We start from the raw sequence: 16,092 nt of genomic DNA, 5'->3' as shown, positions 1-16,092 counted from the left end.
CCCTGGATCTGGCGGTGCGCGATGGGATAGTGATACAAAAACAAAAGGATGCCACTAAGCTGTTGGCACAATAGAAGCACAATGAGAAGTTGGCCGAGGAAGTAAGGGCTTCCCATGAGGCAGCGAAGGTAGCCGCAGAGCAGACCAAGTCTGCCGAAAAGGTAGCAGTAGCACCGGAAAGCAGGGCCACCATGACACAGGAGCAAAGAGGCCCGGGATAGTCCACAGGATAGGGGACAGAAGACACGATGGAAGGCACGAACCTAAGCATGACATCTACACAACTGAAATGGCCGCACGGTATGGAACGAACAGGGCCATGGAAGAAGAGAAAGGCTTCCAAACTAGATGGTGAACCTATTACGTTGACAGAGGGTGACCTATATGACATTGGCAACATAATTCGTGAGGTCACGAGGGAAGTGCTCCAGGAAGCAATGATTGAGCAGAAAAATATGTTGGGGGGCCTCAAGGCCCAATTGCAGCAACTTCAGGTGTGACCCCCATAGGAAGGAACGGTAGCCATCTACGATGCTGCAGGTACATCGACAATGGAGCAGTTGCTGCAGGCCAAAATGACTAACACCGTCACATTGTCAGAAGGAGCACTGACATTAGACAACACATAGGATAGAGCCGTGGTAGGCCAGACCAAGGGACTTGGCTTAAACTTAGCTGCCCTTCCGTGGGATATATATTATACCAGTTGTAGGACAGAGCGACATCAGAACTCTGCGCTAGGGAAGGACGCGCAGTGCAAATGCTCACTGAACAGTGAATTAGCATCGAGCAACTTAGCCTACAACGCGATGAAGCATTGGCACAAAATTAGAAGCTAGAGAAAATAGTAGAAGAATCATGTTGCCGCGGCCCAGAGCTAGAAATTGCGAGATACCTACCAATAGAAGTGCAGATTCACAAACTAGCCAATGGATTCAGTGAGGCAAACGAGGAAGCAACGAGGATCTAGCTGGACCTTAACCTTCAGATTATTGAACTGCGATTAAAGGTGCAATCATCCACACCCCTGGAAGTTTGGAAACAACGCGCTGACACTATCCAAAAGGGGCTGGAGGAAATAGGATAGGCAGTGCAGACCTGTACAACGATGTTGGAAGAATCCTTCGCGGTCCTCACTTCCCTACAGGAGGACCCCACCATACAACGCTTGGAAATAGAGGCGCGGGAGCTTCAAATGCAATATGATAGTGTGCGAGGGACGGGGGAGACAGTGGTCCTGACCTAGTGACTCACGAAGCTACAGTAGGCGAAGGTATTAAAGGAACAAGTGGATGTCGCATGCCAAAAAGAGGCAGTACTTAAAGCATGCGTCAAGCCCTGGATTGATGAGGCCTTCCTCATCACGGTCAAAATCGAAGGCAAACTGACACAGATGAAAGCGATGCATGCTTTAAAACTGGGATTTTACACTGACAGTGAGCATTCAACCGAGCGAGTAGAGAAGATCCAGCAAATGGCAGAACAATGTGCTACGAACCTTGGCGTAGCCCAAAAATAGTTGCAAGGGCTCCGTGCTAGGATCGCCGCACAGTGACTCGGGACGAGTCACGATAATTGTGTTGGGGGCTTGTTGGGCATGGGATCCCTCGCAATAGGTTTTGGGACTCAAAGCTCAAGTTTTTGTCAATGTAATGTAAAGACTCCGCGAAGTATGGACGTGGAGCGCGAAAGTCTAGGATAAGTCATAGGGTTGTCCACCCTATGAATTGTAAAATAATGTAAAGTGGTGTCAGCCTACCCACAGTCCATGGATGATGGGATTGTATAAATAAGAGTGAGGCTCTAAGTGTAAAGTTATTTTTCGGGCAAGTAAGAAAGTAATAGACAGATGTGAAGGCATGGTTAGAGGATAAAAGTGTAACTGAAGTGTATTGGGTCGTAGTAGTAAGTAGAGGCTCTACAGCTAAGTGCGTAGAGGCCTAGTAGAGTCCGCAGCTAATTGCATGGACCCCTATAGCTAAGTGTGCAAGGCAATGTCGGGTCTGTATTGAACTCAACTTGAAAAGGATTATTAATAAAGATAATTTTGATTCGGCATATTGTGCATCTATTTCATGGATCTGTATTTTGAGGTTATGTTTTAATTGTATCTATGCATTTATATGCGCGCACTTGGTAAACATTGATATGAATGCTTATGTATGAAAATCCTCTAAGTAATTAGCGAACAGAACCTAAGTAAGGAAGATTTGGGTAATTAACACTGGTCGTGCCATGGCTAGAGCTACACAAAGGAAGCAAAGGGCTCGTTGATGTGTGTAGCCCTGTAAGTACGAAGGTTGAATCCCGTACCAATCACCACATATCAAGCATCCCCAGGGTACAGAAACATGGTTCTAGCACCCTCCCATACTACTTCGGGTGAGACCTCAGTCTGCGCTCCACAGACTGTTGCCGAAAGGGCCAGTATTACCAGGATTTTCTTGGCTAAATCACTTTTGAACCTGGGTCATGCCCCACTAAGCCAACAACCACAATCCCAACCACATTATTAACCATGAGACCACCAACGGAGCAAAGCCAGTGGCGGCATGAATTTAGCCCCAACCCCCATCTATTTTGACATGCATTCCATCAGAACCTTCGAAGCAGATGGCTAATATGGCAGGGGAAGATGGTTAGCCTCGACCCTCGATGACATGGTGCTCAATGTGACCCTGACTTGGTGCTTAGGGGTTATGGCACATTTTAACTAAGCGATAAATTACGCCTTTTTCTAAAATAATCCCACCGGTCCTAGGTGAAATTGTCTCTCGATGGACTTTGTAAAGGAGGAATGCATAGAATAGTTAACAATTTTTTCCAATTTGGAGGACAGATAGCAGAGCTTGGTTCCAAGAGGCATATCTTGCTCAGTTTTTAACCTTTTTGAGCTCAAGAAGAGCCTAGATAGGGGTTTTTGAGTGTCTTGAACTCAATGGAGGCAAGATGGAGTCATGGAAAGAGCCTATTGATAGGTTTTCCAACCTTCTAGTTTCATCTGCAATATTTTTTACTTCAGTAGAGCATCTATTTTCAATATTTTACGAATGTGCTTATGAGAGAAGCCTTTCAACACTTCATTTGTGAAGTAGTTTTCCGTTTATGCTCTTTTATTTCAGGTGGAGTACAAGGACATATTATGAGAGAGGCCTTTTCTATGTTTAAATGTTCATAACTTGTTCTAGAGAGTCATCTTTTTGAGTGAGAATTCTTTGTAGGAGAATGTTTCTTTGTAGGAGAAACAAGCCACTCCAGAGTCAACAAGTTGTAATGTTCTCACTTATTACTGAAATCAATATAGTGGCCTAGCCATTGGATAAGGGCCTCGAGACATATCTCAGGAGGGGTGAACTCCATTATCACTTGTTGGTTTCTTATCTTCATGTTTATCATATTAAGTTGCATATGAATTTGTGTCACTTGTAAGTTCATGTGAAAACTTAATTCATCATCTTTGAAAATGTTGTGAAACTAATTTTACATTTAAAGACCCAAGTTTATTAGGCTTGCAAAGTGTTAGAGGATGATCAAAGTTTTTCTTCTCTTTTCCAATCAGGCTAGCCCATTGAGTTCAATGAGTGGGATAAATATTTTCTCGATAATTTTTTACAGTGATATTTTTTATGATCCTTTTTCAAAGAGTCCATTCAGAAGTATTTTTGGGTCAAGTAATATTTTTTATTCAGGTAGTATTTTTTAGTGAGAAGAATTATTCGATAAACATAATGATTTGATTGATGACCACGAGTATCATGAGCTGAATTCTATTACACATGATCCTATAATTGAAGATTTACCCATTGATTATGAGAAAATGTCTAACGAGTTGAGTCAGGAATTTTTTGAAGATCCAAATGATGACCAAAGTAATGACCAAGGCTTGAGAGTGCAACAAATACATAATGGACACAATATTGTGTTCAAGGGAACTAAGAATTCTAGTCCAAATCAGTCCATTGAACAAGAATTAGGGACATTTAATGTTGGGAGTGAATATTCTGAACAAGCAGTTGAAATGAATTGGCATCATCCTAGGTGTAACAAGGAGGAATATCGAGCGTTCATGATTTGGAGTAAGAAGAAGAAGAATTTTTTTTGGAGCAAGAAGTTCAAGAAAAAAATTCATCAATATATTGTAGCAAAGAAAGTCAAAATGAAATATTTGAGTCATGTTTGTAAGCCTAGCTGAGACTTATACCAACAGGTGAGTTAAGGTATAGGTCGTGATTATGGGGATGTGTTAGAAATAATCATGAAAAGTAAAAATTCTAGATTGTCGATGTCATTCAATAAGTTAATAGTCAACAAGTTTAGGTAGAAAATAAGTGACCATCGGTGAACTTGTTTTAGTTTCTATGGCTCACTTCATGTATAAATTCCAGTATGTGGAATGAAATCGTCAATTGTTTTTTATGAGGGTTCACCTCTAATACACCCCCACCTTACCATGGAGATGATTTATGTGTAAATAGGATTTGTTACAATACCATGGACCATTACTATGGATTATCAATACCACATACCCAAAAAACTATAATTCATTTCATATAATACTTGCTAATATGACATTATCTTTTATTAATCAATTTAATTAAAAGACAATTACATTTGAGATAAATTTTAACCTTTGGTTTGTGAATACTACTAAGAATATTATAGAATATTCCATAGAGGTTAGATCCAAACCCTCCACTTAAAACTTGTTTAGAATTAAATTAAAAAATTTAAGCCCCATTCCAAAATAGACATGTCTCTTGTCATAAATATATGAAAATACATAATCCATAATTCAAAACAAGAGAGACATTCCAATACATTTGTGAAGGATAATAATAGTCTATGGTATTCTTTAAAATAATATTAGGAGTTAGATACATACTTACCATTATAGTTATCAATTTTTGTCACATTGGTTTAAAAATATTGAAAAGTCACTTATTTATTTGATTTGTGCGGTGGGGTGGAGTTGAGCTAATATGATCAAAGGACTGGTGTGATGCACCACATGGATTGACTAGACAATTAATTACCTTTTATTTGTATGTTGTTGCTTTCTCTTACGCTACCTAAGGTTAGGGGCTAGTAGATATAAAATTGATGTGGCTCCAATCATATGTTACTTGGTCTGAAATTGTTTATTTTTAACCTAAAATAGTGGTGATGGTTGCATGGTTTCCTGCCCCATTCCATTAGAAGTGATCCCCACTCTCTATATGTGTGTGTGAGTGTTGAATCTCTAAAGAGAAGAATGACTAAATTTTTATGACTATTTTCTATAACCACATTGAACATGGAGACATCAATATAGTTTATAAAGGAACTAATCCATGAATATTTCCATAAAATAGAAAGATGTGGTCGTCCTATGTTGATACCTAATTTGAGAATGTGTGTATCGCCATGGATTTTCTTCAAAATTAAAAGAGACATATGTTACATTGTGGAAAACATAAGGGAAGCCAATATAAGATTTTTAAACTACACAATTCTAGATACATATAATTCCTAAAGGATATGATAAATGTTAATGGTTTTAAATTAAATATATGGTTGATTTTTTCCAATTTTATTTTATTTCATTTTCCATATTGTATCAAATTTCAATCCAAATTCAAATTCAAAATTGGCAACTATGCTTATGATATGTTGAATCTATCTATACATGTTTAGGATTTGACCATTCTAATAACTCGATCTATAATGATTTCCTGGTTATTTTATCTTCAAAAACCTTATACTTTCATAAATAATGGGAATCATATTAGTAACATGTTGACATCCAAGTGTTATAGATATGGATTTCGACTAGTCTAGGATTTCATATTCTTACTTTCTAGGAAAACGTCTTATTCATCCTTGACCCACACATCATTTTCGTTCACAGTGGACAAGATGGCATTGAAGGATGGGCATGAAGATGCCTTAGACACAATAGTTTCAATGGTTTTAATTGTTGGAAATTTCTGGTAATTTCAAACACAAATTAACTGAACACAGAGACAATGCTCTGTTTTTCTGCCACAGGATCTTTAACACAGGGAAGCAAATAAAATTTCTGAGCAAAGAAGAGTTTCTCAACCAAAATAAACTTGTATTAATTCATAATCTGCCTGATACAAATTTCTTCCTCTCTTTCAGAGGGATTCACCAAGAACTTTCACCAAAAACAAAATTACTCTGCCTCTTTTACAAATAATTTTACAATACTGTGTAAAATCTTCATTCACTACTATGTGAAAAGTTTTTGCATTCACTGCTGTAAAATAAAAATTTTCTTAAATAGGTTTGCTGTTGTAAAAGAAATTTTTCACATTCACTCCTGTGTGAAATTTTTCATTACATTCAAGCTGCTGGGTTTTCACATTACATATTCAATAAAAAAAAAAATTACATTTGCATTCCCATTCGTTTCAACAAACTACAAGCACCTGTAAAAAGGAATTCCAAATGTTCATTTGCTGCAAGTCTTTCTCCTCCTTTTTTTTTTCACACTGTTGTGCTATTCCCCTGGTTTTTTATTCGCTGCCGCGAACCCTTTCTCTTTTCATCCCGTGTGCTAAACAAAAAGGTCAACACCCAAAACAAAACTATATCGCATATATTTTTTTATGTGTTAATACATGTCGTATGAAAACATAAAGTTTTTACCTAAAACTATGACACATTCATTTAATACATTAAAGTTAGAACCGGCGGTTAAATCAAAAAAAGGTTCAGGCAGCTTGAAAATAGATCATGATCCGTTGACTTAATTGGGCGCATATCGCATGCTTAACTCACACAAACCAAACGATGTTTACCGGCCGGGAGTTTGGTGGTTTTCGAATCGTACACAGGACGCGTGTCACTTGGTCGGGGTGTTCGGAGGCCCTCTGACAAAAACAACTTTTGCCAATAGGTGGTGCGATATAAACTGGCGGTTTTGCTGGAATTGATTGACGCGCAGGTGAAATTAATGTTTCAACACTCCCCTTTAATTTCAACTGTTGGGTTATCAGTCATACCCAAACACTTCCTCAAAAACATAAAGCTTTTCTGGTCCAATGGCTTTGTCATAATGTTTGCAACCTGTTCCTGAGTCCTGCAATGTTGTAAAACAATTTCTCCATTGCTTACCAATTCCCTGATGTAATGAAACCTTGTGTCAATGTGTTTCGTTCTCTTATGAAACACGGAATTCTTGGATAATGCAATAGCTGAGCTATTGTCACAAAAAATCACTGTCACTTTTGCCTGCTCTTGGCCTAAGCTCCTCAACGTCCTTCTCATCCAAACTGCTTGACATGCTGTTGTTGTAGCTGCCACATATTCAGCCTCTATTGTAGAAAACGCTACAATAGGCTGTTTCTTAGAAGCCCATGAAATGGCTCCTGAACCCATGTGAAAAACATAACCGGATGTGCTTTTCCGATCATCTACACTTCCAACCCAATCACTATTAGTGTATCCAATTAAATCTGAACATTCTGAGACAGTATATAAAATGCCAAGTCTTTTAGTACCTTTGACATACCTCAGAATTCTTTTTGCTGCCTGCCAATGTGCTTGTTTTGGCCTCTCCATGAATCTGGAAATTAAACTAACAGCAAACATTATGTCTGGCCTAGTTGCAGTTAAATACATAAGGCTGCCAACTATGCTCTTGTACAAGCTAGGATCAAAATCCTTGTTGTTGTCCTCTTTGCTGAGTTTTAATCCCATTACTGTGGGAGTGATTGTTGCCTTGCACTCTTGCATATTAAATCTGCCCAATACTTCATTTACATATTTTTCTTGTGAGATAAAAATTCCATTTTCATTTTGATCTACTTCTATTCCTAAGAAGTATCTCAGCAAACCCATGTCAGTCATTTCAAATTCCTCTTTCATGACTGCTTTGAAATTTTCAATGAGATAGTCATCATTACCTATAAAGATAACATCATCAACATATAACACAACAATTAGCAATTTACCATCCTTTTCTTTGATGTAGACGGTGGGTTCTCCCTCACACTTCTTTCCAGTAGATAGGAATCTATCCTACTGTACCACGCTCTTGGCGCTTGCTTTAGCCCATAAAGAGCTTTCTTCAATCTGCACACTTTGTGTTCTTGGCCTTTCTTCTCATAGCCTAGAGGTTGTTCAATGTAAACCTCTTCCATTAACACTCCATTTAGGAATGTTGACTTCACGTCCATTTGGTAAACTTTCCACTTGTTTTGTGCTGCTATGGACAACACTGCTCTCACCGTTTCCATTCTTGCAACCGGTGCGAAAGTTTCCTCATAGTCTCTCCCATACTGCTGCTTGTATCCTTTGATAACTAGCCTTGCCTTGTGTCTTTCTATCTTGCCTTCAGCATTACTTTTAGTCTTGTAGACCCATTTAACTCCAATGACTTCTTTACCTTTTGGTAGTTCAACCAAATCGCATGTCTTGCTTCTTTCTATGGCATTCATCTCCTCATCCATAGCTTCTATCCATTTCCTATCTTTAATTGCATCTTCGAAATGAATAGGGTCATCAACATGACAATACAAGGCAAATAAAGAGTTCATACCTTCATCATAAATGTCACTTAAATTTCTGAATTTCTTACCTCTTTCATTTGGTGTGCAAGTGCTTGAATATGCACTTGAATTTCCTCCTTGTGGTGTGCTTGGAGAAGCACTTTCATTTATCCTCAAGGGTGTTCCTTGCTGTCCTTGTGTTGGCGCTGCTGTTTGGGGATGTGTTTCAGCCATCTCCTCATCATCTTCATCATGAGACAAACAGTTTTTAACATTCACTGTTTTCTCTATGCTTCCATCCCAAGCTTCCTCCTCAATGAACTGAACATCTCTGCTCACAAAAAACTTCTTGGTAGATGGGATATACAACCTGTAAGCTTTGGATTCCTCACTGTATCCAATGAAAATACATTTCTCCCCTTTGCTGTCCAACTTCTTCCTTAGCTGATCTGGAATGTGTGCATAAGCCACACATCCAAAAACTTTCATGTGGGTGACTCCTTGCTTTCTCCCACTCCATGCTTCTTCCGACACTTTGTTCATGACTGCTTTTGTAGGACACCTATTCAAAATATATACTGCACAGTGTACAGCTTCAGCCCAATAATCATTTGGCAAATGCTTTGCCTTCAACATGCTCCTCGCCATATCCATGATGGTCCTGTTCTTCCTTTCAGCAACTCCATTTTGCTGTGGGGTGTACCTAGCTGTAAATTGCTTATGTATTCCATTTTCTCTACAAAACCGTAGGAATTCTTTGGAGATATACTCACCTCCTCTGTCAGTTCTCAGAACTTTGATATGCAGCTCGCTTTGGTTTTCCACAAGTGCTTTGAAATTTCAAAATTTTTCAAACACTTCACTTTTGTTCATTAGGAAATAAACCCAAGTCTTTCTGGTGAAATCATCAATGAATGTTAGAAAATATCGGTTGCCTGCTAATGATGGATTTTGCATCGGTCCACATAAATCTGAGTGGACAATCTCTAAGGGTACCTTTGCCCTGCTGCTTTTCCCTAATGGAAAACTTTCTCTGTGTTGCTTCCCCAAGATGCAACCTTAACAAAGGCTATCCAGTTTCTCTATCAATGATAATCCTATTACCATTCCTTTTCTGCTCAAGAAATTAAGACCTCCAAAGTTGAGATGTCTAAATCTCAAGTGCCAGAACCGATTTTCATCTTTTGGTACGCTTTGGAAAGCCTCTTGGGTAACTGCTACAATTACTTCTTTGTTTTTCAAATCTCCCCTTATTCTGAGAGGGAACATCCCGTTCCTCGTCATCTTCACTTCAGCAATACATCTTTTTCTGGGTGCTCTATCCATGATGGTGCATACATCATTCTCAAAGAAAACATTGTAACCCTTTCGAACAAGTTGTCCAATACTCAAGAGGTTACACTTGATTCCAGGAACATAATAGACATCTGCTATGGTTTTCTTTTCACACTTCTTTGTAAATATTTTAACTTCTCCTTTCCCCATAACATAAATTTTACTATCAGTCCCAAGTGCGACTTGTGATTTCACATTCTGATCTAGAGCAAAAAACAGGGCTATGTTTCCTGTCATATGGTTACTACAACCGGAGTCTAGAAACCATATATCATCACTATTTGCTTCAGCCATGTTACAAGCTAAAAGCACATTATCTTGGCTGATATTTTCTCTAGTGATGTTTGCACTAGATCTATTAGTCATATCATGCTGCTTCTTCCTACATTCATTGGCATAATGCCCATATTTTTTACAGTAATAACATTGGACATTGGATTTTTCATACCTTTGTCCTTGAGCATGATGTTGTCCACTTTGTTGTCTGCTACCTTGGTCTTGGTTCTGATTTGGATTGCTGCCCCTTCCTTGAGCATTTGCTGGACTATTCCTTCCACCTATGTTTTGGCTTCTGCCTCTTCCTCTCTTGTTTCCTCTGCCTTGACCTCTTCCTCTTCCAAAGGACATCTGGGTCTTGAAGGCTTGCTCTAGAGATGAGTTTACATTTCTACTCAACCTCTGCTCATGTGTTATCAGTGATGCATGAAGTTCATCAACTGAAAAGTTTGAGAGATCCTTTGTCTCTTCTATGGTGGTGACAATCACATCAAACTTTGAGGGTAGGACCCTCAATATTTTCTCCACAATCCTCCTTTCTTCAAGAATCTCTCCACGAGTCCTTATCTGTGTGACCAGACCAATTACACCTGTGAAGAATGAGTCCATATTGTCTGACTCCTTCATGCACAGGTTCTCAAAATCTTTCCTCGGCAACTGTAGTTTTGCAGTCTTCACTTTCTCCATGCCTTGATAGGTTGTCTTGAGAGTTTTCCATGCTTCTTTGGATGTCTTGGCTGCTGCTATCCTTGGAAAGACACTCTCATGCACTGATTGATACAAAAATATGAGGGCTTTTGAATCCTTCTTCCTATTACTCTTCAACAGATCCTTCCCTGCCTGAGTTAACCTATTAAACTCATTTTCATCTGCTGGTTCTTCAAAACCATCTTCAACTAATTCCCATAGATCTTGAGAAGCAAACAGGGCTCTCATGGTTATGGCCCAATAGTCATAGTTTTTCCCATTAAACTGTGGGAGCTGAGTATTAAAAATACCCATACTAGTGCTAGTGCTGGTGCCAGCCATTCTAGCTCTCTAAACTATGCTTCGAATGCTTCACTGTATTTAAAATCACTGAGTGTTTGTCTTCAACAGTAACACAAAAAAAACTTTGAGAAATACCTTGGATTCTTTTGCCTGAGACTTCACTCTACTGGAGAAGTTGTTGCAGCAAAAAAATCCTTCCTTCAGCTTCTTTGACACCTTCAAAGAGCCTGGATCAACTTTGATACCATGTTGGAAATTTCTGGTAATTTCAAACAAAAATTAACTGAACACAGAGACAATGCTCTATTTTTCTGCCACAGGATCTTTAACACAGGGAAGAAAATAAAATTTATGAGCAAAGAAGAGTTTCTCAACCAAAATAAACTTGTATTAATCCATAATCTGCCTGATACAAATTTCTTCCTCTCTTTCAGAGGGATTCACCAAGAGCTTTCACCAAAAACAAAATTACTCTGCCTCTTTTACAAATAATTTTACACTCCTCTGTAAAATCTTCATTCACTGCTATGTGAAAAGTTTTTACATTTTTCTTACATAGGTTTACTGTTGTAAAAGAAATTTTTCACCTTCACTCCTGTGTGAAATTTTTCATTACATTCAAGCTGCTGGGTTTTCACATTACATATTCAATAAATAAAAAAATTACATTTGCATTCCCATTCGTTTCAACAAACTACAAGCACCTGTAAAAAGGAATTCCAAATGTTCATTTACTGCAAGTCTTTCTCCTCCTTTTTCTTTCACACTGTTGTGCTATTCCCCTGGTTTTTTATTCGCTGCCGCAAACCCTGGTGTGCTAAACAAAAAGGTCAACACCCAAAACAAAACTATATCGCATATTTTTTTTTTTGTGTTAATACATGCAGACCTGGAATTTGACGTTCCACAGAACGTTTTTTCCATTTTTAAACGTATTTGACGGCACAATTTTTTTTTCAAACGTATAAAATGACTGTTAAAAAAAATCTCAAACCGTAAATTTGACGTTCAGGTATCTCGATTGCCCGTCATAAATTTTAGGGGGGAGTGAGGGAGTACAAGCTCAGTGAACCTCACCTCAGTGGCTCCGTAGATTATTCCAGATGGAGCAGAAAGGACGGATTTGGTGTAAATTTTAAATGATTTTTGTTGTAAAATTGAATAATGGTCGGTAATTCAATTTTAAGGGCAAGGCACAGATTTCTTATTTTTTTAGGGCGATACACATTTTTCTTAGCAGAGGATGAACCGCCCAAGCATAGGACTATTTTGCCCCAATTTTTTGATTTGCAGACTCAATCTCCTTCTCTCCTCTGATCTTGGAAAACAGCAGAGGTGAGTTTTTTTGTTGTTTTTATCTTTAGTTTTACTTTTGAATCTTTGCTAAGTGTGGATATGAATTTAATTTGCAACTCTTTGAAATGTGTGGATTAAGATTTAATTTGAAGTGCGGATTTAAATTAATTTTATAATTTGGCCCATTCTTGATTTAAATTTAATTTAAAGTTTCATAGGTTGGATTTTGTTTCATGTCTGCCTGCTTGGCATTTAAATAGGAATACTTGCATTTAAATTTACATTTTTATTGTATTTTTTTGTCCTTTTGGCAATGTATTTGAATTGAATCATTTGTTGTCTTTTCGTTTTCAAATGATACAATACACAAACTTTCTACTTTTAAATGTGTTTACATTGGTCACTTTCATGTCTTTAGAGATGTACAAAGGCCTTCATGTGGGAGTTATTTATGGGAGGAACTTGATTTCATGAGTGAGATGATATGCATTGTTTCTAGTTTGAAGTTTGTTTTTCTGCATAAATTGATTTCCACTATAGTTTAAGATTTTGATTCTTGCTGTTTTCCAGCCAAAATTGTGGCTTCGTTATAGGACAATCCTTAATACTATCCCTTCGGCCCATCCCATTATTGTGCCACCTCAACATAGTGAAGAAGAAATAGAAATTAAGTGTGCCCTTACCACTAGATCAGTCAGTGATATTTACTTACTATCCTATTTGTGGTATAAGGAGATTTTCATTCACCATCCCATTTGTGGTATAAGGAGATTTAGAGTTGAACGTTAATTAATTACTATACCTTTAGAAGTTTTTTATTGCTCTGAATTTGTACAAACAATTTTGATTCATATTTTCTAATTTTATTACAAAATTTTAAAATTTTTATAGTTTAAAATTTAATTTTAAACATATAAAAATTAATTTGTCTTTTTTTAAATTTAAATATTTAAATTATGCTAAGTTCTTGGCCAAATTTATAATTTGATTTTTTAATTATAGTTTTATTAAATTTGAAAAAGAAACCGTAAAAACTTAAAACATTGTTTTTCATTTTTTTTTATGATTTTTGTAGTTAAGCGTGATTATATAAATTTTTATTATAATATTTCTTATTAAAATAATATTTTTCTTTATTTAAGTTTTAAAGAATTTTTTTGGGTTAAAATATTGTATATTATTTTATGAAATTAGAGATATATCATATACTAACTAATGCTTAGAGGGAGAAAGCAAATCTAGACCTCTAAAGTAGTATGACTTTGTTATAAAGTGACAACGCTCGACTCCTTGTCTCAGGATGAGCGGTTTTTATAAACTCTCTTGTCTGGCCTTCTGCTCTCTTGTAACAATACAATTCACAATTCAGAGTTGGTTTCATCTATCAGCTTTCAATCTTGTTGAAAATGAGGGATTGGACTCTAGACACAAGATACATTCCAACTTCCCAAGTCCAACAAATGCTTAAGTCCATAAACTTAGCATTCTCTTCTTTCTTTACTCCTCGCATATTGAAGTTCATTTCTACATTACCCCTAATTCTAGGCGGTGTCGAGATTCAAAGAGGTATTACACTCATGGACTCCAATATTGACACATTCATAGAATCACATAGGACAAAACTAGGCTCTATTGAATGAACTTCAAGAAAGATTTTTGTTAATCCAATGGTATTTTCTGGAACCTTAAATGTTCAACCTTGACAAGCAGTAGCTCATGTAACAATATGCTTTTGACTTTTGGAAAAAAAATAATTTGTTGAATCTTTCCTGTATATTTTCAATCTACTTTCATATCTGCACAAAGTATGACAATTTTAGTCTTTCATATCGGAAAGAGTTTTCTCTGAAGCTTGCCTACCTTTGAAGCATGAAAATGTATTCCTCAAGAAGTCTCAAATTGCAAAAGTTCACCACAATCCATGGGCATGTTCATAGAAAAACATTGACTGAGCATTTCTTGGCACTATTGTTCATATCTTTAATAAAAGGCTCCTCAATCAATTGTAAAAGTTATCATAATTCTGCCCTTGTTGTCAAAATAAATAAGGCATTCACACAGATTAGTGAAAGTTGAGATGCAAGAGTATTTTAAAGAGAGTTGCCTTATAAGAAGAAGTTGACACTCACAAATTTACATAGAACGTATAATGAAAGGCATGAAAAATATAAAAATGTCATTAAATTTTCATTTGACGAGCAAAAGAGATTTGAAATTCCAAGCCTGAATACATGCCGTATGAAAACATAAAGTTTTTACATAAAACTATGACACATTCATTTAATACATGAAAGTTAGAACCGGCGGTTAAATCAAAAAAGGTTCAAGCAGCTTGAAAATAGATCATGATCCGTTGACTTAATCGGACGCATATCGCATGCTTAACTCACACAAACTAAACGTTTACCGGCCGGGAGTTTGGTGGTTTTCAAATCGTACTGAGGACGTGTGTCACTTGGTCGGGGTGTTCGGAGGCCCTCTGAGAAAAACAACTTTTGCCAATAGGTGGTGCGATATAAACTGACGGTTTTGCTGGAATTGATTGACGCGCAGGTGAAATTAATGTTTCAACATCAATGAACCTCAAATTGTGTGGTGATTGAATTCTTTCTCCTTAACCCCCTCATCCACAACTTTCACTATGGATAAGTTCGACTTACGTTGCCTCATTACATTGTCATGGCATGAGAAATCCTCCCATTCAAAGGACAATCACCAAGGTGCCTTGGATGCAAGAGTCTCAATAATTGTTATAGTTGATATTACTTAGAAATCAGAACATGGTTTTTATTGGAAAAATATTTTGTATAGATTAACAAACAAATTATGACAACACTTAACTAATTGATCCTCTTTTAGTTTTCCATGAACCTTCCAACACACTTCTTATCTTCAAACAATGTATTATCTCAATTCATTGTATTGTTCAATTGATTAAATAGCTAAGAGAACTATTCATGTGCATTTAAATTCAGCATAAACACTTATATGGTTGAGTGTTGTCATCTTTATATTCTTCACTTTTGACATATTGATAATTCCTTATCATACAAACTAATGTAATATTTTACATCAATATATTTTCAATATCTAACTTTTAATTATCTAAACAAATCTATTTATTGATTTTCAGATTGTGTAGATATGTTGAAACAAATATTTCTTGTATATTTAATAATAAAAAAAAACCAAGAAGATTTATCGTTCAACCATATTAATTTTTTATTTTTTTTTAAAGAAAAACCCTTTCACTTATTTTACCATCTATATAATAGTTTAACTATTGTTATTGTTTTTGTTTGAAGTTTAAAGAAAGTTATAGTTTAATATTGTTTTTGTTTAAAGTTTAAAGAAAGTTAGAGTTTAACTATGGTTTTTGTTTAAAATTTAAAGAAAATAAAATAAAATTTAAATTTAAGGAGACATTATATATATGAAAAAATATATATATCCCTTATAAATTGAAAAATATTATACCACATATGCAATTATATAAATAATAACAATACAATCCAATCTATTAATCTATTATCGTTAAACATAAAAATAAAAATAAATCTTTCACTGCGTATACATTTTACATTCTTTCAACGTTCGCTTCTCCCGCCTGGAGATATGCTAGTATTTGTTTAATACTCAGTGAAACAAATAGGTCTTGGTTAAGGGGATTTTATTAACCACGGCAATGCGAATTCATTTA

This window comes from Pinus tabuliformis, chromosome 1_1 (genome assembly GCF_031772625.1).
Source record: "Pinus tabuliformis cultivar Carrire ecotype Pingquan chromosome 1_1, CPIR1, whole genome shotgun sequence".
NCBI lineage: Eukaryota > Viridiplantae > Streptophyta > Pinopsida > Pinales > Pinaceae > Pinus > Pinus tabuliformis.
The sequence above is the reverse complement of the archived record's forward strand: the minus strand, read 5'-3'. Positions refer to the sequence as shown.